At 42.7% G+C, this 21,785-nt stretch overlaps 1 protein-coding gene across 7 annotated transcripts in view; it reads right to left on the bottom strand.

The window, feature by feature from the left end:
* LOC101828289 (broad substrate specificity ATP-binding cassette transporter ABCG2) overlaps window positions 1–21,785 on the bottom strand; it is a 102,055-nt gene that overhangs the window by 38,301 nt on the left and 41,969 nt on the right. Inside the window, exon 1 of one of the 7 annotated variants that reach the window (XM_013117757.3) lies at window positions 10,959–11,074. The exons of 2 other annotated variants lie outside the window; for them this stretch is intronic. The gene's annotated coding sequence lies outside the window, so the exon portion shown is untranslated. Of the gene's footprint in view, window positions 1–746; window positions 765–7,521; window positions 7,668–10,848; window positions 10,868–10,933; window positions 11,075–21,785 lie in introns of those variants that run through there. 4 more of the 7 variants (XM_005076049.4, XM_013117759.3, XM_013117756.3 and 1 more) reach the window with 4 other exon arrangements.

The following is a 21,785-nucleotide window of genomic DNA, read 5'->3' as shown; positions in this document are numbered from 1 at the left end:
AGAACTATCCCATCTTCCATCTACTGTCCTAAAAATGTTATGACATTCATTTGTGTGCAGTGTTGTATACGTGTGTGCCTGCACACATCCACTCATGCAGAGAGGTCAAAGATCAACTTAGGAGAGTCAGCTCTTTCCCTTCTGCTATGTGTGGTCCAGGGACTGAGCTCAGGTCATCAAGCAAGGAGGTAAGTGACTTTATGCAGTCATCCTGCAGGTCCAAGACTTAATTAAAGTCATTTGCTTTCTCCAACCCTCCTCACACCCCATTTCACAGGACTGTCATCCTAGCATTCAGCAGGCTCAGGCAGGAGGAGCTCAGGAATTCAGGTCAGGCTGGGTATGGTGGGACCCTGTCTCAAATGATAAACAAGTAAATACATGGGCCCCAATTCTAACCTTCGCCTTTGATTTATAGTTCTCTCTCAATGTGTAGTGATAATTTTTCCTTTATTGATCTGGTTCTTCTCAATTCACCACATGTCTCCAAATACTCAACCTAAGATGGGAGAAGAGTTTTTCCTCCACAACACTGTAGGCAAAGTCATCCAGGGACTGACTTCTGACGCTGCATCTAAACTAAGGAGATGAGGAAGCACCAGCTACAGGCACACAGTGGCCAAAGCTCAAAATTAGCAACTGTGAGCCAACAAATTATGTAAGACGTGACTTACCCAAACCCAGTTCTTGATGAGAAAGACATGACTTACCCAAACCCAGTTCTTGATGAGAAAGACATGACTTACCCAAACCCAGTTCTTGATGAGAAAGGAGTCCACAGGTGGAAGTCCTTAAAGAAATTTGTTTTTAGTATTGCAGCTAAACACAACAGAATCAGATTAAAAAGTACCTGTGCCCCAGCTCTCAGAGGGAAAGGGAACACAATTCTCTACCATTACCCCAGAAGCTATCTCCAATGGATAACTGGTCACAAATGAAAAATTAGTTTTCTCCAACAGAAATGTCACTGGGGATACAAACCAGCCCCATGCCCAGTAGTAGATGTCCAACATAAAATGAACTCAATGGTAATTCTCAGGTTTTGTTTCAGAATGGTTTGTTCTTTTTTTTTTTTTTTTATCTTTACAGGTCTTTTGTGCATGTATCATGGTTTCTGGTTTTTTGAGTGTTTTTATGAGATGTGTGTGTGTGTGTGTGTGTGTGTGTGTGTGTGTGTGTGTGTTTCTTTTCAGCTTCTTATCTGTCTTGTCCTATTCCAGTTTGGTTTTTTTTTGTTTTATCTAATTTTATTTTAACACTATTATTATTTTTTAGATACCTGTTTGGATTCCAATGAGAGAAAGTAAGGTTACGGATGTGGGGAGATGGGGAGGTAGAGAGGATCTGGAAGGAGTTGTGTGACAGGGAAACTGTAATAAGAATATATTGTATTTTTCAAAAATCTATTTTCAATTTAAAAATTGCCTGTCTCTTTCCACTTCCTTTGTAAACAATCAGGAGACAGAGTGTCCACCAGATACATTCACCTGATATATATGGAGCATTTGAAACAATGTGACTAACAAACTGACTTACTTAATTTCAATTTCTACATGATACTGAACTGGATAATACAAGTATATATTATTTATTGTTTTAGGGTGTATTTTTGATATTAAGTTATTTATCAACAATTTTATAAAGTCATAAGTTGTTCTATTTCTTATATCAAATAAATTTATTCCTGAGTTTCTATATAGTATAAAACAGGGCTAGTAAAACAGCTTAGTGGGTAGTTGCTGCCTGATAACAAATGTTCAATCCGAAGAACCCACATGCTTCAGGGAAAGAAGCAGCTCCAAGTTGCCCTTTGACCTCCCATGGTCACTTCGGCATTCACACACTCACACATACATACACATGCTCACATATGTTTACAAAGTTTTAAAATACTACTATATTTTCTTTAAAATTATCAAGTGCTTAAAGAAAATATAAAGTAAACACCACCCAGGTAACTGTCACATTCTTCTTGCTGAGAATAACAAATCTGTAATGGGAGCAGAGATGGTAGAGGCTGAAAGAAAAATTTCTCTTTCCATAGCTCTCTTCTATTTGCTAAAGTCAGTCTTTTTCCTCATGCAGAACAAATGGGGTGAATCCCAAAGAACTAGATCTGATCTCTAAAAAGAAACCATAAAACTTTTTGAAGCACCACACTTGTTATTCAACTGAGTCCCATACTGTTTTGGTCAGTATTTCAAATACCAATAGAAGACAATAAAATAAAAAGCAAGATCAAGCTAAATGGCTACAACCCTTCACAACATTCTCCAAAGCTCTCCTTACAGTCCCAAAGGTCACTAATTATGAGTACAAGTATTTGAGATACAGCTTTAACAACTTAGCCAAGGTCACTTAGCCAAGTTCTTTACTCTCAGCTACCTCTTATTATATAGCTAAATGTAAGACTCCTACCCATACATGCATTTCCTTTAGATTACACTGCAAACATACAATTTCTAAAAGTCAGGCTCAGCAGTTAAATGAACTTGCCACCAAGCCACATGACTGAGTTCATTCCCTGGGAACCATACAATGGAAAAAGAGAACCAACTTCCAGACACCCAGACACACACACACACACACACACACACACACACACACACACACACACTAAACAAATGATAAATGCACTAAAGTTTCAATAAAAACACAATTTCTAAAAGTTGTATTTACAAGCTAGACATGGTGGCCCTCAGAGTTCAAGGCTAGCATCAGCCAAAAGGAGAGTCTAAAGGTACCATGAGCTCATAAAAACAAACAACAGAAGTCAGGATGTGACACACCTATAATTCCAGTACTTGGGAGGGAGAAGGAGGAAAATCAGTAGTTCAAGACCACCCTTTACCACTTAGTCAGTTCAGGGCCAGCACTTGCTACTAGAGACCCTGTCTCAAAAAGACAATGAAAAATATAAGCCATAATTCCATAAAAATAATTTGCCAGCAGATTATAGCTACTAAAAGTGAAGGGACCTAACAATGTCTAGTACTTTTGGATCTTTCAGATCTCCTCATACCCTATTCTGGAGGATTCCTATTAATGAAAGGACTCACAATGTGCCACAGTTATTAAAATCCCTAGCCATCATGGTAAGGATGATATGTTAAAGCTCCACTAGAAATATTACAGTCATTATCATTAAACTAGAAACAAATTAACACAAATGGAGAAACTTAGCTTCAGATTTGTGAAAGGTAAGGACAAATCCTAAACAATACCATCTAAGAACTGTCACCCTAACTGGCATCTGGGAAGATGAACAGCAGTGTAAGAGGCATGGGAGGATGAGCACCAGTGACATGGGCGTGGTCACACTGGCATCATGGGAAAATGAGCACCAGTGACATGGGCGTGGTCACACTGGCATCATGGGAAAATGAGCACCAGTGACAAGGGCGTGGTCACACTGGCATCATGGGAAGATGAGCACCAGTGACATGGGCGTGGTCACACTGGCATCATGGGAGAATGAGCACCAGTGACATGGGCGTGGTCACACTGGCATCATGGGAAGATGAGCAGCAGTGGGGGGAGTGGTGGTCACAGAATTTTAGATCCTGAGATGCAAAGCAAGAGAACCAGGCAAATATGAAGGTGAGTTTCTGAATCAGAATTTCACAGGAAGACACACACACACACACACAGCAAGGGGGTCTACCACCCGGTCCTTCTTCAAAAGTCTGAAATGTGTCTACCACTTGTTTACAGCATTAAGTCCAGATTCCTGTTCGCATCCACTTTATAACTCATCAAATGTCATCATAATCATATGTCAGTAAACATAAGCAGAAAATTGGAGGCAACAGCAGCACTGTTTTCAAAATTATGAAGCCTACATGTATTTTACATCAGGGGTGTGTTCAAAAAAATCATAGTGGTGCCCACAATTATAGCAGGAGAAACCTCTAATCCATGTGCACATCATTTCAAATCCAGTAGTGCATTGTGGGGGGAGGTCCCTGCAAGCCTTAGGCAGGGAATGATCATGGTGAGATTAAGAATGGAACTCAGGTCAGCACCACTTTAGCTGGTGCTGGGTTAAAGCTTCTGAGGTCTGATCAAGTCGTTTATTTCCCTTACACATTTAAACACAGTAAAACTTTGGGGGTAAGTTTCTCAGTGACAAGTATCACAACAAAGCTTTTGGCTGGGCTTCATCAAAATCCCCTTGCAAGGTGCATCTTTTTCACAAAACACTTTTTACCATAAGAATGAGTTCTACTGGCTGATAAACAGTGCTCAGGATAAGGGTGTGGGGAAAAAGGATTTGCAATAAGCATAAGATGGGTTCTACTGACTGAGAGTATTGTTTAGGATATTGAGGGATCTCGGTGAAGGCTGACTCCATAGCATAGCAGAAGATCACCAAGCTATTAGACAACATCCACTCTAGCCTTCCAGGGGAAGGTGTCATTCCTTTCTTTTGAAAGAAACCAATTCTGGTTTCTAGTGCTTTCGCCGTGTCCTGTTCCACTGCTAACAGGGAAAGGGTAAATATTTATTTGAAATTTATCTGAACCCTTTGCTACCAACAGGTTAAAAAAAAACATAGAGGAGGGTGTCTCAAATTCTGTGCATATTGCATTCTGCTTTGAACTTGGAAAAAAAAGCACAGGAAATAAAAATATTGCCAAGGACTTTTATTTTGAGAAGGAAGAAGCAAGATGAAAGACTTGTCCTAAGATAACACTAAAGAGGAAAAGGCTTCATAACTGATGGAAGGACACTTTGAAAACCTCAGTCTCCACACAACTTCCTTTCATACACATTTTGATATTAGTTGGTATACAGCTTAGTGAGGCTGCTTACCTAATAAAATATTCCCGGTTCCTTATAAGAGCCTAATAATCAGAAGCTAATGTGTGGACTATACATTTTATAATACTTATTAGGTGAATATTTCATTAAAAAACTAGGCATTCACTTAAACTCCTAAGTCTTGCCAGTTTTAGCTCTTTCTCAGAATTTCCTTCTTGGATTCTCAAGAGGGAATCCAAACTGACAGCTATATTCAGGTCTTAGCTATCGTGAGAAACTGAATGTAGTAGTAGTCTATGGAGAGATACACAGAAGGAGAGTCTACAAGCATGGACAGAGGCACAAGATACTAGATTCTATTCACAACATGAAACAGAGGCTCAGAGGCTACTTGGTACCAAGAACAAACTCAGTTTTTAATATCATTGTAAACAAACATAACCAGAGTGCCAGGTTTGAGACATGACAATGAGCCTATAGATTTGTGTGCTACCAGAGAAGAAGGAAATAATTCCAAAAGTGACGGTAGAGGTAAATATGTAAAAAACAGCATAGTATTAAATCTTGCATCAACAGCTGGGATAATTTGAGCAGCAAATCAAATAGCGGTAATATTGGATTATGGCCCACCCAACATATCAAATAAAATTCCATGCGTCAGTACTGACACAAAGAGTTAAGTAAGTGATGGAAAGGTACAGCTAGCTGCTTCTTCGAGAAAAAATTTGAAAACACAGGGATAAAACTCCTTTTCAAAATATATCAGTAAAAGAACAATAACATGCAACACGGTCTGAAACTGTGTGCCAAAATCACTGAAGTGAAGTTTAAGAAGAAACAGGATATATATAGTTCAAGTGTGTCTCCTAAGATATACCTTATTTATAAAGGGAAGAGTGAAATCCTTCATCAATTATCATCAGTAAGAAGATGCAACAGCCTCTCATACCCTGGTAGACTCACAGGCTACACATTGCCAGGGGCTGTACTTTTGTGAGATCGTTCTCCCCACAAAACAGAAGGCCAATCTAGTCATGAGAAAGCATCACATACACAGGAGCTGCAATGTACTTACTTACCAATGGACTGAAATCTTCTCTAGTGTCAAGATCATGAATAAAGTAAGGCTTGTTTTATATATTGGAAACTGTTACATAGCGTGGAAGAGCTAAATATACAGCAATCAATGCTAATATGGCAAATTCAGACGATCTTAGATAAAGCTGATGGAAAGACAAGAGAAGGTGAAATAGAGTGCACAATGACCAGGACTACAGCACTGTACTAACAAGAGAAGACTAGCGTGGTCAGGTGTGCTACAGTCATACAAGGTATCACCACACTGCTCTGTTGATTGCCATGTTGTTCATTTGCAACCTTTCAGTAAATCAACAAATGCTTCAAGATAAAGACAAAAGAAAAACAATATTCTTCGATGTTCACATTGAAAGCATAATCTTTTTCTTGAAAACAGTCTTTGATCTTGAAGATATTTTAAACTTAAATCTGTATAATGCAATGTATTGTTTTATAAAAAAATTACAAAAACATTTCTTGAAACTTAGACATCTGATTAGCTGAAGCTGAGATGAGTCATGAGCCCCTCCTGGAACTCAGGCTTCAGGGAAGACCTCTGACCTAGAAAGGGAGAGTAAATCCTAGCAATCTCTTCACTATTAGAGTAAAAGAATGAAGGAAAGGGTGGCAACTACTTTTTTGTTGAAAACCCAAGTCCACTTGAATAATCTCACAGAGTAAAACCAGTTATTACGGGTATTTATGACACTGGGGTGTAATTACTCTGCTTCCACAAGTGAAACCCTGAAGCAAGATGGAGAACATGTTCCTGGGGGAAGGAAGATCTGTATCTATATCTGGAATTCAAGACATAATGACTTGTTTGTAGATTTAGGGAAATTAACTAAGAAGCCAAAAAAGGTCTGGACTGGACTGGATCCACCGTCTAAGGTGGCTACTTATTCACTGTGTATATCAGTACCACACATGCCAAATAAATTCTGTTTCCAGCTTAGATTTCAGGGTGGAGGTGAATAAGTGGGTTGGTGTGAATTAAACAGTACTACTTTATTTAGTCATGACAAGTTATGGTACTAAATTTTAACCAAAAATAGCCTGTTGTTCTATATTTCTTAAGTGCACATTTCACTTAAAAGTATTTATCAATGGTGGTATAATGGCTATATAAAATATATAGTTTCTCTTCTACTACACTCTAATAAAATGAATATTCCTGTAACCGCATTAGAAACAGGTACATACACCAAGTAACTTTGCAGTAAACACCAGCTTTGATATCCAATAATTCAATTGTATTCTAACCCTATCTACTCAACCAACAGCTAAGGGCTCAGTCCCAGGAGATAGCCCCTATTTCAGACATCAATCCAAATAGTAGGTTGCCACCTGTACTTCTAAATGACTGGTTATAGCATGTTTCCCATAGCCTCTCTTAGGTTGGATAAATACTGGTTAAGTTCACAGAATGTAGGAAGACACTCTACTTAAGTTTAACAGAGTTCAACAAAAGATACTGATATCAGAGCATGGTAGTTTATCTATAAACCCAACAGATGGGAGGCAGAGGAAGGGGGATAACTGCAAGTTCATGGCCAGCCTTGGTCTACACATAGCAAATTCCAGGCCAACAACAGCTACCTAGTGAGACCCTGTCTCAAAATAAAATAAAACAAATGGATAATTGTCATAAAGGACACAGACGAATGACAAGAAAAGTACCTCCTTTCAGAGCCTTCAGTCAGGGTTCTCAGCAAGACAGCTTCTAGCTTTTATCCCGCAGAGCTAAGAGATGGCCCCTCTCTGAGTGTCAATGCATTCACAGGACAAGTGAATCTTTCTGTTCAGGTATTATTGCCTAAGAAGTTTTATGGAGCTGAACCACAAGCCCGCTTCCTCCCTTTCCAGAGGTCCACAGGTGGAGCTAAAAGTCTTAACTCTCTCATCACTAGGCCTTTGTGAGGCCAAACCCATCCCAAGGCTACCTAGGAGCCCCACCCTAGGCCACCTCACTCAGATAAACTAGCCACTCTGGTTGGGGCTGGGAGTGTAACTCTAGAATCTAACTTCACTGAGCATAACAAAAGAAACAAAATCTCCAAAGATACCAAGGATTCTGGGAGGTCTCTGACTGGGATGGGGCAAAGAACAAATATATTTTGTAGCACAGCAACATCATCTCCATGTCATGGAACAGGAGCCAAGGATCAGAGAGATTATAAATCTAACTCAGATCACAGGCTGGCAAAACTAAGAGCATCATCTCCTAGACTTCCCTACCACTGCGTGTACACACTGAAATAAAGGGGAAATCTTACTTCTCAGTTTCTACCCTTCCTGTAATAATTGTATTCTTTCTGTGTCCATTAGTAATAGTTTTAGAAACAAACTTTTAGTTGTTAAAAGCAAGAGGCTGCAACTTCAAATAAATTTTAAGGTAAAAAGTCAACCAAAATTAACTTCTATCTGTGTGCCAATCTAATGCCCCTAGAGCTGTGTTATCTAAAATAGTACCCACTAGGTATATGTGACTTGAAATGTGGATGGTGTGAACTAAGATATGATACACATGATACAGCAGATTTTAATTAGTATAAAAAAGCTATCTCAATAGTTTCACATTGATTGCAATTTTAAATTAAATTTAATACAGTATTCTATACACTGTTATTTTCATATAAATACAATATTTTGTAATTTCTAAACAGCATGCTGTCTTCTTTGAGCCTCACAACCATGAACTTAGCTTGACAGGAGAGGATTATGAGCTACTACTGCTCTGTCAGAACTGGGTCCCTAGCATTTTAACCTTTTTCCAGGTCATGTGTGACTTCACTTAATACTTACATAATATAAAAGCTTAAACAACTAACTCATTAGCGACAAATCAGACAAAAACACTAAATGTTCACAGCCCAACATACTACTTTCCTGGAACTTCAACTGACCCATACAGAAATCCATTCAAGGGTTCCTTAAATAAAATATGGGTCATCCTAGCTCCTGAGTTCCCTGGTCTCAAGAAGAAATTGTCATACAGATATGAAGTAGAAAAGGAATGACACAGTTTACAGGCCCAAGTCTTCCCCTCTCTGCATACCTTTACAGTGAGCTACCAAGGACTTTCAGCACATATAGAAAACATACATCCCTGGACCAAGGAAATAGCTCAGTCAGCAGAGTACTTGTAAACATTCTGGCCTGCTTTGCAATTGCAGTGCTGGAGAGGCAGCAACAGACAGGGACAGGTGTCCCCGGGGCTAGCTCATAAGCCAGGCAAGTCTACCTGGTGAGCTCCAGACTAGTGTGAGACCCTCTCGAAAAACAAGGTGATGGTGGATGGCCTGAGAAAGGACACTTGGACCTTGTCCTCTGCCCTCCCGCAACAGAGTCAGGTTAGGAATGTGGGGTCGGGAGTGGGAAGGGAAACAATAAGATAAGGAGAGACAGACAGACATGGTGAACACTGATAAAAGCTCAGTAGTCTTTTTCTCCTTTCCTGTAAATATGTGATCAAAGTGCCCACCCCGCAGCTTGAGTGTAACCTTGAGATTGGCTATGCCTGCATATAGGAAGCCCTCTACGGCACACTAAAGTTCACTCCTTGGAATTATTCCGAGGTTATGAAGATTTTAAGTCAAACAATTGGCATGGTTCGTGTAAAGTGAAATGTTTTCTTTTTCCTTTAAAATAACTCTACTGTCCCTTCCTTTCTCCAGCCTCCGGTATAATCATGGTGGACCAGGAACCAGGACAGATGCCCTTCTTAAGGACACTTAGGTTCACAGAGGCCTGAGGGAGTCTTTCTCTTCCTTTGTAAGACACTCACCTAGAATGCCTTCAGAGGGAAGCCACCGAGGCTGTTGCTTTCTAGAAATTTAATTTTTAACCTGCAGGGTAACTTGAAGAATATAGAGCAGCTTAGTTACCTGATGCTACTACCTAAGACTAATTTCTAGCCATATCCCCAGGCTCAATGGTCACAAACCCAGAGGATCAACCCATATTCCACAGGGTGTCTAATCTCACCCAGACTGCATTTGCCCTTCCTGAGAAAATGAACATACTCGTCGACATCAATCATCACTTGGGCAGGAGAGATAATTTTGGTCTATTCATATCCACCTATCTCTATTTTAATTTTATTCATTTATCTATTTATCTGTTTGTTTGTTTGGTTTTCCAGACAGGGTTTCCCTGTGTAGCCCTGGCTGTCCTAGAACTCGATTTGTAGACCAGGCTGGCCTCGAACTCACAGAGATCCTCCCACCTCTGCCTAAAGGTGTGTGTCACCCCTTTTAAACAACTCGTTTGCATATCACTCCCTACAATTTCTTTTGTCTTTATAAGTAAATTAATAACTATGAGCTCAAAATCTGGTATTGTCTCAACTTCCCTGTGAATGGAGAATGACTGAAAAGCAAAGACGAAAAATTGTAAGACTCAACTATCCACAGAAACTTTCAGTATTATTTGAGTGACTACTGCAACAAGTTGATTATTTTTTTTAAGTTAATATTAAAAACCAAGAGCTTGGTGTGAGGGTGCCCAGTAATAGTCCCAGTGCTGGGATGGCTGAAGCAGGAGAATTATTTGAGCTCTAGTACCCGGCCAACCCGGGAATCATAGAAAGATCCCTATTCTGAAAACAACAAAAAATAAAAATAAAAGCAGACAACTGAAAAGAGCAATTAGAATGCATTACATCCACATATGAAATTGTCAAAGAGGAAAAAAAAACAATAAAAGACTCAACTACTCACAGAAACGTTCGAAAGGGAGCCCAGTAACAAGACACCTAAAACTGACAAACTTTAGGCCCCGGGGGTGGGGTTAAGAACAAGTAGTTCAGTCCCCTTGAAAACTTCTCCACCAGGGGTACTGATTCTGGCTCTGCCAAGTTTAATCCATCCATCCAGGAGCAATTATGGCCTCCAAACACTTAGAGCAAACAGGAGCTGGACTTTATCCTCCCGCTCTGGACCGCAGACCCGCTATCACCGCACCGCGCACAAGGGTCTGGAGAAACGACTCAAATTCCCTACTCACTTTCAAAACCAGCCCGCGCGGTCCCCTCGCCCGCACGGCACGAGCCGCAGTTCCCGCCGGCCCGCAAGGCGCCCAGCACACTCACCGGGCTTGCCCTGCACGCCGCTCACCTCGCTGTCCCGGGCGGAGCAGCAGCCCCGCAGCTCAGACTCGCCCGCGCGCACGCCGCCCGGCACACGGCCGCCCCGACCGTCCGCCCGCCTTCCACCGGCGCCCGAGGCTCCGCCGCGGTGACGTCAGCTCGCACCGCCAGGCCCATCGCGCGTCGGTGAATCCGGTCCCGCGACCGCTGGACACATGCGGGCCGGGGGCTTCCTGCGCTCCTGGCTCGGAGAACCCGGGTCATGGCTGGTGGAGGCGAGCCTGCCCTGGGGTCAGAGGCCTCCAATGAAAATCTGCTCCTAGTTCCTTCACCCAACCACAAGATACCGAGGATGCAATTTAGGCGAATTGCTATATTAATTGTGGCAGGCTGGACTTGGAGTGGATTCCCTGGGATTTATGCAGATGGGGGGTAGATGGCCTCCTGGTGAGAGGAAGGGGCTCACCCCTAAAGTTACCTGATTCCTTTGTTATTTAGGGACTTTACCAGGCAGCTGGCAAGAATGGAAGGATCCTGTGCTAAAGTTGGGGGCTTCTCTTAGGTGGGTGTACAGAACAGAATAGCGGTGGTTCAATGCCTTAAAAGAAAAAAGACATAAACTGGAAGACACCAAATCCATCTCCCACGATGGTGAGACTTCCTACATTTAGCTAATTCTGAAAGAAGCGCCAGCTATGGCTTCAGTCTTAGGGTGTCTATGACTGTGATGAAGCACCATGACCACAAGCATCTTGGGGAGACATGTTTGTTTTTGCTTACACTTCCACACAACAGTCATTGAAAGCAGGACTACATCTAATCAGGAACTCAAAGGGCAAAGATCCGGAGGCAGGGACTGATGCAGAGGCCGTGGAGGGATGCTGCTTACTGACTTGGTTAGTTTATTTTTAGAACCCCCAACCCAGGGGTGAGCCCATCAATCGCTAGTGTACAAAAAGGCTTACCTCCATGCAGATCTTACCTAAGCTTTTTCTCAAGTGAGATTTGGTCCTCTCAGCTGACTGTAACTTGTATCAAATTGACAAAAAAGTAGATGAGGCAGTTGACTAATTGTGAACTTGACACACCAATACAACACTATTTAACAATGTTATTTAACAAAAACATTTTCTTTTGTACATCCCCAAGATCTCATATTAATATAACATATAAAAATATTACAAACTTGAAAGTCAGAAAGAATTTACAAATTCGAGCAATTTAAAAATGCAGTCCTTTTTTAATCCAAAGTCTTTAACTGTGGGATCCTATAGAGTCAACTTCAGTCCTTTCTTACGCCAAGAAGAAAGAACCCAGTACAGTCACAATCAGATCAAAACAAAACCAAAGTCCAACCATGTACAGCTCAGTGCCAGACTTCTGAGATCCCTGTGAGAATCACACACGCTCTTCTGGGTTTGTCTCATCGCCTCAGGTCCTTTCCACTCTGGGGTTGCTGCTGTCCTTCCCAGTCTCCAAAATGCTGGGGTCTTCTGCTGCAACTGGGCTTTCACCAAGAGCTTCTCCCCAGCTCTCTTCCCTGACTCCAGCCCAGCCACACATTGCAAAGCCCCAGCTGGCATCCACGAGCCTTTCACGCCTTCCAAACCAGTACCACCCGTAACTCCTAGACTATCAAATTCTGCTGCCAGCATTGGGTTTGACAACCCTGGCTGCCTCTGGAACAGCTTCTGTGTTCCAATGTGCTGAAACTGTTCCCAGTAAATTTCACCTCAGTGCTGCTGGCCTCTTAATCACCGCTAATTTCTTAGCTCCGGCTGACCAGCATCATTTGTCTCAGTAAAGCACAGGTTTCACTCAGTGGCTCTGGCATCTTGTTAATCACCGCTGACTTCTCAGCCCCTACTGATTCTGAATTCAAACTAGCAAATGGATCCAACAGGCTCTTTGAACTGGTGCCTGAACTTCACAATCTATGTCTCTATCCAGCCAGGATAGCTACTAACAGTGTCACCAAGAAAATTGTGGATCCCTTTTGGGTTCTTTGTTTCCTTGGTTTAGAATAAAAATTAAAACAAAACTCAAGGAAGTTCAAGGGATTTGAGAATCACAACAATGGCGTAGGCAAGCTGAAACTGTGGCATCTGTGGATAGGAGGGAAATAGACCAGGAAGGAAAAAAGCCATCTCTTTTTGTGCTGAAGGTCACCAAACAGCCACACTTGGGGAAGGAGAGGATATAGTGAGGCCCCAGGCAGGTGTCCAGAAAAGCATGCTTAGACTTTGCCAGTATCTGAAAGGAAAAGAATGAAGGAAGGGGAAAGTCCAACAGTGTTTACAAGAAGGACGCGCTGTAAGAGACTATACTGAGGGACAGGGGAACTTCGACTGTTGAAGAGCTGGTGAGACTTATCACTGTGTGGCTGGGTTGGAGTCACCCCAAGAGAGCCCAAGGGAAGCTATTGATGTCCACTGTCCCCTTAAGGGAGCAATTATTCCTCCTGTCTTCTTGGCAGAGCTTACAATGAGCAGAGGGATGGTGGATCAGCCCACCTGGATTAACATATGGGAGGAGGTAATAGCACTTAATGATCTCAGCATTGAAGCACATCAGAATGTCACAGGTCTCCACCCAAGGCCAGGGATACCCAATTCTTTTGACCAAGAAGAAATAGCTCTGCCTCAACACACCTCAACAAAACCCTAAAGCTTCCACCTTTTCATATGCTATTTTAAATTCCAAGGAGGGGCAAAGCTGATGCTAACTTTTCTAGGTTAAACAAGGAAATGGGAGGTAGGTTCAAAGTCAACCAGGACTCCAGTGGCCTCCAAGCTGGCAATGCCTGAGTAGCTGTTGAACAACGGTTTCATTTTGGGACAACAGCAAAGCAGGAGTTCGCCACGCGGCATAGGTCATAAAGGATACAGGTGCAGTTCTTGTTTATTTATTTTTTAGTCACTGGGTTGTTTTGTACTCAAACTGTACATCCCAAACTTAGGATATCTTAGGAATATTTGTAATTATTATTTAGGTGTTTGTCAGGGTGGGGTGGGGTATGTGCACGTTAGTTCCAGTCCCTGAGGAGTTCCAGAAATGGGTCTCCTGGAGCTGGTTTTTGAGTCTTCCATGGGTGCTGGGACTTGATCCCATGCCTCTGCTGGAACAGTGTGCACTCTTAACTGATGAGCCATCTTTCTGCCTCCCGTCAATTATTCTCAGAAAATTTTAAATTTTTTTATTTGAGGGAAAGAAATGCATGATTGACTTCTACGGCAGTCATGTTAGCAGCTAAATATTTAAACAGGAGGAACTGAACTTCTCATGAAGAAACAAGTTTGTATAAACTTCATCCCTATCTGTGGGTTGCTGTCCTTTGGAAATCAATAACTGTTATGGCTGGGTACACACACTTCAATATATATGTCACTGGGGTACAGGTTCCCCTTGTCACATCTTGGGCCTTGTTAGTAAAATAAAAAAAATGGACTCAGGAGGGAGCGCAAGGATGATGTCATTGGAGTTAGAGGAAATGACAGTCCAGGCAAGCTGGAGCTCTCTGCACCTGTCAGGAGAGAGGTGGAAACGCTCTGCTTCTTGGAGGTAGAAGTAAACAGCTAGACTGTGCATTGGATACCTACATACCATACCCCCTCATGGGAGAGAGGAAGAACTCAGAGACAGTGGTTGGCCAGAAGTCAGAGCCAACATGTAACCATCCTAGCAGGAACGAAGATATTCTAAAGAGACAACAGTGATACTCCCTCTGACTGTCAGACTGTTGGAACAATGGTCCCCACATAATTGGAATTTCCTCAGGAATCTCACTGGGAGTAGGAAAGGCTGAAACCTGGTGCCAGCCAGAGGTCAGAGACTGCACACAGTTCTCACTTGTCAGACCTTGTGAGGGTCTGGATCCCAGACACTGATGGGCTGGTGATGGGCAGGACTACGTCTAATCAGGACTACTAAGTTTTATCTACCTTTACCCCAACAATTCATTCACATCTAATCTTTATGTCAGGACCCCTGAGATGGAACTTTGGGGGCGGATCACTGCATCTGATTTTTCCTCATCTTTCCTACGTGGACAGGTTGAGTATTTTTTCTTTCACGTTGGGTGCATTTCCCTTCTCTTCTTTTCACACTTATTTGTTTCTTTCATTGCTTACTGGCCAAACTTGGGCTGTGAGGGCTGCCAGGGCCCAGGCTCTGAATCTATTAACAAGCAGACTTAATAGTGGGGAAGTGGGTGGGGGGCTGGAGACATGGCTCAGTGGTCGAGAGCACTTGTTGCTCTTACAGAAGATCTGGGTTTGGTGACTAAAAGCCATCCATAACTCTAAGGGATCTGATGCCCTCTTCAGAACTCCCAGGGCACCAGGCACACACCTGGCACACATATGTACAGACAGACAGACGGACAGACAGACAGACGTGCTGGCAAAACATTTAAACACATAAAGGAAAAAGTCTAAATTTTTTTAAAAGAGTGGGGAAGGGATAAAGTTAGTTTTCTGAGTCAGAACTTAGAAAAAGAGCCCAACTCAGAAAACAAAGAGCCAAAGATTAGACAAGGAAAACACCTGTTATCTACATCAAAAGACTATTACCAGATGCTGCCCAAGCTATTTGCAAAGAGGGCTACTGACCTGACCAGCAAGTATGACAGCAGTCACACCAACTGAGGGGCTTTGGAGTATATCGTTACATCTTAAAAAACACAGTTATTTCATTGTTTGTCAAGTCCTTGGGTGTGTCATATTTTTCACTTTTTGTCTGTATGCTGCTCTTCAGATCATAAACTGAGAAAATCTTGTTACGGGCACTCTCAGCCCTGTCTAGGCTAGGGAAGCATCTGCTGCCTGCATCACCAAGACATGATCAAGCACTGGCCAAGCTCTTTGTAAAGGGGCTGCAGACCAGGAAACACGTCAGAGGATGTCACCATGATGGTAGGGAGAATACAGACCATCAGCCACACTCTTTGTTTCAGAGGATTTCAACATGATGCTAGTCATATGTTCCAAGTGAAATGGGGGCGCCTATGCCAGACTTCCAGGGATCCAGGTTTCCAGTAGGGCTTCTCACAGAACTGAGAGCATTTGGGTTGACATTAATATTGTATGTAAGTTCGCTTTTCTCCAGTATCACTCCAACTTAAAAAAAAAAAAAACACTGAAAGAGCAGCTAGATGCACAATATTGCTCCCATGGTCTTTTCTCCAGCTGCCAGAGATTCCTGATGTACTAGATAAACGTTTTCCATGACAATCCAAGGGATGACAAATTCATTCCATTTTTATTTTTTGAGGCAAATCTCAATGGAGGTGATTTAAAGTCCTCCCAAAAGTTTCACTGTTAAAAGGAGTGCGGGGACAGCAGGCGAGTGGTGGTGGTGGGGAGATTATATATTATGTATTCAGAAGCTATTCTGGGATTCACAAACATTACTTTGGTTTGACACAGATACGCCAGGCCAAAGGTCAGGCTATAAAGAAGAAAGGCAGGGCAGTATCAGGTCCCTTAGGGCTACCATGCGGGATCAGGAATGTGTTCACATGTCAAAGGGTTGGCCATCAGTTTGGTTCTGTCAAGTGGAGGCAGAAAATATGATGTGTGACCTATCAGAATGCACTTAGATATCAGGTCATGGGGTCGGGAACCTAGCCCCTCCCTGTTTCTTTGATTTAGAGATGCCAGAAGGAAAACACCCTCTTCTACCACACCCTTTCACAATGATGTACTATCTCAACACAGGGCAAAAGGTACCAAGCAACCCTGGACTGGAAACTAAAACCAGGAGTCTCTCTTCTTGATAACTTGATTACCCTAGGTATGTTGTTTTACTATTGGGAGGGTGACTAACACACTTAGACAGCAGAACAGAAATGAAATGAGAAAAAATGTGTGTGTGAGTGTGTGTGTATGTAAGAGTGTGTGTGTGTATGAGAGAGAGAGAGAGTCAGAGAGAGAGAGAAGCTGAGTCTCAAACCCAGAGTCTTAATTGACCAATGCCTCTATCACTGTACTACTCTCTCTGCGTCCTGTGTAGCTGGGACTGTGTATGTCTGTTACAGCATGGCTATATGTACACTGTGGCAGGTCGTCTCTTCATCGAGTTAACTGTGTGTGTGTGTGTATTACACTGCATGATACAAGGACAGGTGGGTCCTTGCAAGGAGGTCAGAGGACAATGCTTAGGATTCAGTTCTCTGCTTCCACAGTAAAGATAAAATCCAAGTCCTTAGACTTTGGGAGCCACTTTACCACTGAGCTATCTACCTTATATAATTTCATTATATATTCTGAGACAGGTCTCACATAGCCCAGGCTGGTCTCTAACCTGCTGTGCAGTCAAAGGATGGTTTTGACCTGATTGTCCTACTTCTACCTTCCATGTATTGAGATTACAGATATGCACCACACCCAGTTTTATGTGGCACTGGCAATAGCAGAAAAGGTAGGCAGGCACTCGGCCAGCTGAGCAGCATTCTCGGTACAGATCCATGCAGTTCTCTTTTCTTTTTCAATTAAATCAAGTGTGTGTGTGTGTGTGTGTGTGTGTGTGTGTGTGTGTGTGTGTGTGTGTGCACATGTGTCACAATGTACACATAGAGGGTCAGAGGACAACTTGCAGAAGTCAGTTCTTTCCTTCCGCCATGCGGGTCCAGGGAATTGAATTCACGTTGTTAGACTTTGACAGTAAGAGCTGCTGAGCCATCTTGCTGGTCCAAGGTAAGTGTTTTAATTAGGGAAAAGAGAAAGTTGAAATGAATGGATGGTAACTAAGACTTATACCTGAAGTTGAAGCATCTACCAAAGCTATGATTGTTTGCTTTTTATCCATGGCGTCTGGCTCCTTTCTGCATAAAAGAGTAATACGAGTATACTTTAGGCCTCAGAGGCCAGCCTTAGAAAACACTATTTCTGACTGTCTCCCTTTTACACAGACACACACACACACACACACACACACACACACCACACACACACACGTCTCCCTTTTACACACACACACACACCACACCACACACACACACACCACACCCCCCACACACACACGTCTCCCTTTTACACAGACACAGACAGACAGACAGACAGACACACACCTTCTTCCCCTACTTTCACACCCACAGTGATAATTATTAAAAATTATAATCATATTTTCTGATATCTTGCCAACTAGTATGCAAAAGAAAAATCCCATTTTCTCCAGAAATTACATATGGGATGCATGCCTGCTTCTGTTGTAGGCTCTAAAAAGAAGTAAGGACTTAGGAACATGGCTTCTTGTGTTGATTTCATTTCATCTGGAAGTACTAGAGATAGAACCTGAGATCTCATACACATTAGACAAACATATTCTACCACTGATCTACACTCTGAGAACTAAAATAATCCCATTTAATCCCACGTTACAAAGGCGCCCAGAAGGAGCCAGGCACGTGGGCCTTGCTTAGTCTCTTCACCTTAGTCTGCTAGCTTTGAGTCATGCCCTTTTGATCCAGTCACATTTCCGCACAGTTGTTCATGCCTGAGTTGTGCCTATGCAATGAAGTCTCCTCAGAAATACAAGATGGCATGGTCCAGAGAGCCTCAGGACAGGTGAACACACAGAGAACTCATCTGTGTGCTAAATGAGTGGTGTACCCCAACTGCATCAGGACAGAAGCCCCTGTGTCCAAGATCCTTTCCAGATATCACTTGTTATGTATCTCTTCATTTGGATGTGTATTTGTGACCTTTAAAATATTCATTTCCTCGACTCAGCTTAGCCACCATAACAAATTAATGGAAACGAGGATTGGAGTCATGGGAACTTTTAGTCACTCGGTCAAAAGTTTCAAAGATATGGACTCCCAACTGAATCTGAAGTAGAATCCATCTAGAAGGCTGAGCCTGTGGAATCTGAGTGATGATGTCTCCAGTGTCATAGCTAAAATTGATTAGAATAAATCTAGCTTGTGTCTGATGAAACATCCATGGCCATCTTGCTGCTAGAGAGAACCCATATAGTTTTAAGGTTACAGAAATCTATGTTGATTATTGTTTGTTGGAAACAGAGAACACACACAGTTTGTTTCCCAGTGAATGGTAAGATAGTTGAGTAATAGCTGGGTGTGTTGTTGAACCCTTTAATCCCAGCATTAGGGAGGCAGAAAAAAGGAAAGTATCTGAGCTCAAGGTCAGCCTGGTCTACATAGTGAGTTTCAGGACAGCCAGGGCTATGCAGAAAGATTTCTGTCTCAAAACAAACAAGCAAAAATCCCCAAACAACAACAACAACAAAAAGGAAATAATGAATGTTAGGATGGACCTACATTTGTTTTCTATTGCTGCTATAGCCATAAACCTGGTGACTTAAAAAGCAACACAATATTCATCTTACATATCTGTAAATCATAAACCCAATGTGGAGCAATCTTTCAGACTAAGATAAAGCTGTCAATATGTTTGCTCCTTTCTAGAATCATTTCAAGCTTGTCGAGGTTGCTTGTATCCAAACTAAGATAACACAGCATCCCTCTGCATTGTTTCTCACCCTTTATCTGTTGCCCTCATCCACTTATAATGATACACAGGCTTCAACTCACCTGTAAGTGTAATACGCCCCCACTCCCCGCCCCCAAGCAGGCTAACACGCAGACCCTCTAGGGAGTAAGACACAGACATCTAGGGAGGGCATGATTCTGCCTATCACAAGGTCCCAAGAAACCGGAAAGGCTTGCAAACATGGGATCCCACTGTTCTCACTGAATTGGGAGGAAGGTAACCTTAGTCGAAAACCTTGAAGATAAAGCTGAGGTAGAACGGCCATTTTGAAGCTTCTCCTCACTGACAGAAAGCAAAGCTTTCTGGGAATAAAGCTATCATAAACTTCCTAGAAGGACATCAATGCCAGGAAGGGGACTACTGAGCACATCTACTCGAATGAGTGACTGCTTAACCAAACACTACTATAGTCCATGGTGCCTTCTATTTGTTTGTCCAAATGCCCATTTGTATGTTTTTTTATCTTATAATCACTTTCTCCTCTTAACTCTGCATACGAATTCCCACCTCTAGCTGTTCAGAAAGAGTTTTCACGTGTTTGCTTCAGTACGCATATAGACAAATCTTCATTACCTCCTGTTACTGAACCTGTCTACTGTAGGATCACTTGCAGGCTCCCAAACCTGAGAAGACCTAAACTGGCTTAGAAAACACATTTTCCTTTTAACACTAGTAAAGTACACAGAAAGACCACGGAGCCTCCCAGGGGGCCCTAGTACTGAACACCATAATCATAATTGAGCACGGATTTCCCCTTCACAGAGATGGGATTGTAGAAAGGATTGAATAAACTCCAAGATGTGCATCTTGGCCACTTTCATGTCACCCTGAGGAGCTAAAGTCATTTGGGAAGAGGGAATTTCAACTGAGAAAATGTTCCCACTAGATTAGTCTCTGGGGAAACACGCAGACCATTTTCTTGATTGGTGGTTGAGGCCGGAGATCGCTGTGGGCGGTGCCATCCTTGTGCAAGTGACCCTGGTTGGTATCCTGGTGATTGTAAGAAAGCAGGCTGAGAAAGCCTTGGGGACTAAGCCAGTAAGCAGCCTTCCTCCGTGGCCTTTGCTTCAGTTCCTGAGACCTGTACCCATTCTACCTTGACTTCCTTTGTTGGCAGACCTTGCTGTGAAAGGATAAGCTGAATTAACCCTTTCCTCTCTATGTTGTTTTTGGTCTTTGTGTTTTAATCACAGCAGTAGAAAACCCGAGACAATATGGTTCTATTAATAGATAAGGCAATAGAGGAACAGAGGAAGGGAATGGAATAAAGAATGTGGTTTGTTTTCATGTGGAGGGTCCCTGGAAGGCTGAAGCCCCTTAGGTAGAAGGCTAAGGCATAGGGTTTATTCCTGACATTTCAGGTTTGACAAGGTCCCAGCCTTTGAACCCAGGGTTTGGATTATGGAAATGGAAGGCAGGCATATTTGTTTTCTATTTACAAATAACAGATTGCTATTTTAAAACAACATCTCTTATCTCTTGGGCCTAGCAATCAGGATTTCACAACAGGTTAGGCTCTGCTCAGTGTTCCATAAGGCCAAATCAAAGTGTCAGCCAGACAGAGCCTCTGCTGAAGGTTCTTATCTGAATCAGCTGCTCCCAAATAGATTCCAAGAGCTAGTAGAATTGAGTTCCCTTTGATTTCACGAGGTTCATGTGACTTTGTTGACTGACAACTTGGTCCACCTCCCATTCCCTAGGCTGGCTGCCACTTCTTCCTATGTCAGACTTCCCCTGCCCCCGCCCCCCCAAAAAGAAAAAGCTCTTCAAATCGGGTTGAGTCTGATTTAGGAAAAAAAATTGTCTGCATGGCTGTGTGCTTGCTACAGGACACCGGGGAAGGTCAGCTTACGACTTGGAGGAACTGGTTCTCTCCTTCCACTTGGCGGTTACCCTACACAGAACTCAGGTTAACCGGCTGTGTGGCACTCACCTTTACCCACTGAGCCATCTTGTGGGCCCAGACTGAGTCTTTCACAAACAGAAAGGCTCCGTCTCCCTGCCCTGTAAATAGCTAATGTAAGGCCCTTCAAGCTCACCATTGTAGTGTCAACTAATTTGGAATGTTAGTAAAAACTCTAAAAGTTCTTCACTGACTATTGAATTCCGGGGAAGAGAGCCATTGCCTTCAGATGTGTACCAACTGCTGAACACAGCAGGCTCCACAGGTAGGCTCTGTGCTCATGGGCAGGCAGACGGCCCTGGTCAAACTCAGTGGGATAAAAAATAAAACAACAAGAGCATGGGAAAGTGGCCTATAGGGAGGAGAAGGAGTTGACAGGGGCCTGGGGGGAGCCAAGAGAAGGCAGGGAGGAGAATACTGAGACTGCATCTGCTGTCCT

Source organism: Mesocricetus auratus, unplaced genomic scaffold (assembly GCF_017639785.1).
Source record: "Mesocricetus auratus isolate SY011 unplaced genomic scaffold, BCM_Maur_2.0 Super-Scaffold_100676, whole genome shotgun sequence".
Lineage (NCBI taxonomy): Eukaryota > Metazoa > Chordata > Mammalia > Rodentia > Cricetidae > Mesocricetus > Mesocricetus auratus.
The sequence above is the reverse complement of the archived record's forward strand: the minus strand, read 5'-3'. Positions and strand labels throughout refer to the sequence as shown.